This window comes from Lissotriton vulgaris, chromosome 4_1 (genome assembly GCF_964263255.1).
Source record: "Lissotriton vulgaris chromosome 4_1, aLisVul1.2, whole genome shotgun sequence".
Lineage (NCBI taxonomy): Eukaryota > Metazoa > Chordata > Amphibia > Caudata > Salamandridae > Lissotriton > Lissotriton vulgaris.
In genome coordinates, this window is record NC_141691.1 from 1,921,389,052 (window position 1) to 1,921,391,884 (window position 2,833).

General features: G+C 64.6%; 1 non-coding gene across 1 annotated transcript; it reads left to right on the forward strand.

The window, feature by feature from the left end:
• Positions 1-2,465: 2,465 nt before the first annotated feature.
• LOC147724719 (U6 spliceosomal RNA) lies at positions 2,466-2,572 on the forward strand. Its single transcript, XR_015295425.1, has one exon. It is a non-coding gene; the product is annotated as a U6 spliceosomal RNA (small nuclear RNA).
• The last annotated feature ends 261 nt before the right edge of the window (positions 2,573-2,833 follow it).

Below are 2,833 nucleotides of genomic sequence, written 5' to 3' on the forward strand. Positions count from 1 at the left end.
ATGCAGAGGTCTGGCCCGGGTCCAGGGTTCGAATCCCCGCCTCGGCGGGTCTTGGGCTCAAGATTCACCAGCCCTGATTAATTCTCGACTCGGGGCCTATTCCACTGATGGGGTCCCACTTGGCTACTCTGGGCATTTTACTTGCTTATTCTCCACAACGCTAAGGATGCCTGGCCTCCACTTTATCCCAGTTTTACCTGGCTGGCGCAGGCAGCACTGTGTTTGTGTTCACGTTGTTTGGGGACTGACAGTTGGAGTACGGGCTTTGGTGCTGACACCCGCGGGTCGACCCTCGGGGTCGACTGCACATCCTGTACTTCTGAGCTAATGTCTTACTTTCCTTGTGTGATCTTGGACAAGGTGTCAGGTCCTGCTTCTCTGTGAATGCGCGGTACGACGTAGGGTCTGTTCCCTGGTGTCTGTTTTCCCATTCTGACGCCCTGGCCCGTCCTGGGCCGTCAGGTTGCGCCGGACCCGTGGAGTTTTGAGTGGCCGGGTAGCTGCGCCTCCTGGTCTCCTTGGGGGGGGGGAGTGGGTTCCCTTCTGTCTCCTTCTGCGGGGTCTCCCTGTTTGGCGACGCTTGCCCTTCGGGCCTTGCGCGGCGGGGTCCCCTTGACCCCCCCCTCGCTTCGTCTACCTCTCGTCCAGGGGGAGGGGGCCCGATGGGTGGTGCAGCGGTCCCGGACTGGCCCGGGACCTGTAGGCGGTTCCACGCCTCGGCGGATCGGGGAGGGCCGGTGGCGTCCCCGGTCCGGGGTTTTCTAAGCATCGGTGCCTAACCAACCTGGTGTCACGTTCACCGGCTCTGTGCATTGGTGTGCAATTAGGGCCCCTATGCAGGGATGGTGCTGGGCGTTAGGGTGGTGGAATTGTCTCCTTTGCCGGACGCAATGCTGGGGATGGATATGCGTCCCTGTCGGCAGTGGCGGCTTTTCATTGGGACCCGCTCCCTCGGACACGTCCTTCCTTCAGGCTCCCCATCCGTCGGTGGATCCGGGCCCGTGTTTCGTCTCTCCCCGGTCTTCCTTGGGTCGCCCCTTGGTTCTGGCTTTCGGCAGTTGGGGGCCGGCTCCGTCCTTGGTATCGCCTGTTGGTGTTTCCGGACACCTGGGGTCGGCCTGTGGCCTTGCCTCCCGGCCCGGGGGTGGGAGCTGTGCTCCTGGCCCGCCTGGTGGTGGTTCTTCGCCGGGTGTGGGTCTTGGCGCTCCCGGTCGGGTGGGGGGATTCCTCTCGGCCTCTTCTTTTTCGTGGACTCCACATCAGGCGGTGTCTCTCCTCCGTCGGGGTCCCTTCGGTTCCCGTTTCTGGCTTGTACGCCTTCGGGGGTCGTTGGGTGCTCGCTTCGGCGGCCCGTTTGCTGTAATTGGGGGCCTGGCGGAGGTTCGCAGGGCCCCTGCGCTCGGTTGACTCGCGGTTGCGTGAGTGTCACGCGGCTCCTCGTGCTCCGGTTGGCCGTGGGGTCTTCGGCGCTGTGCCGCTGTCTCCTCTGGAGGCGTGGGTCTTGTGTCCCACTAGCGACCCTCCGGGCCTGCCATCTGTCGCACCGGTGCATTCGGTGTCCCCAGGTCTGGGTCGGGTCGGTCGTCCGGCTGGTGTATGTGCCTCCGGCTTGCCCGTTCGGGCTGTCTTTCCCCCGGGGTCCGACTGGGTGGGGGCGGTTCGACTGAGTCGGATCTTCCTTCGTTGCCTGGTCTCGCCCTGACCCCGGTGGTGCACGGCGCCGGGGGCCTCGACTCGGTCTGCCTCCGGTGGCCCTGTTCACAGTGGGGGACTCACCCCTTCTGCCCAGTTTTTACTCTCTCCTCCCGGGTCCTTGTGGTTGCCCTGTCTGTCGCTTGACCTTTCGGTCTGAAGTTCGCGTTTCCCCCGTGCCCTCTGTTTTCACGGTTCCTCTGCGGGATTCGCTTGGGCAGGGCCGCTCCTGGGCGCACGCTTCGGCGGCGCATGGACTTCTGTTGGTGCGATACTGGGATGTGTGGCTTGGCCCCCGCGCTTTGACTCGCAACTTCGGGGGGCGTTCCAGTGTGTGGTACCCGGCGGGGCCGCCGCCCCTGGTACCCGCTCCCCTTGCGCTTCTGGCGGTTCGAGCCTTCTGACCGTACGGTGTTCTTCTCGTTCCGGGGTTGGGTCCCCCGCACCCGGTGGCGGGGATGAGCCGGCCCTTGCTGTTGGACTGCCTCCATCTGCAGGCCTGATTCTTGAGCGGTTGTCGCTGCTTGCTCGGGTTGGTCTTCTCACTTCTCTTACTGTGCCTGGCGAGGGGCTTCCCTCTGGCTTGGTGCGGTCGGCTTGGTACTGTCCACGCCTCCGTGGTCCCCTTGCGGGGCTTGGTCCCAGTGGGACCGTTGGGCTGCCTTGCGGGCCTTCCTCGGTCCGGTGTTCGACGGGCTGGTCTCCCTGGTGGCTCGCTTGGCTCCGAGGTTATTTATCCTTCGCCCACGGACGCTCTGCCAGTCGCCCCTTGGGTGCTCGCTTCAGCTGCACATATACTTCTATTGGAACGGTACGGTGGAGATTTGCGGGGCCCCTGCGCAGGGGTGACTCGCAAATTCGGGTGGCGTTCCGCGGGAGTCTCTCTCTCTCTCGTTCTACGAGCTCTTCGGGGTCCGCCCTGTTGGGCCCCGGCCCTCGGTGGCTTTGCGGTTCCTCGCCTTTCAGGTGGTTTCCCTGGTGGCGATGGTGTCTGCTGGGCGGTTGGGTGTGCGGGGGTCGCTCCTCCGCTCCCCGCCCTTCTTGCGGGTTTTTGCCGGACGGGGTTCTTCCTCCGGCATGTCCCCCGTGTCCTTCCCGGGGTTCCTTCCCTGGGGCCTCGGACTCTGGCTCTTTGCCGCTT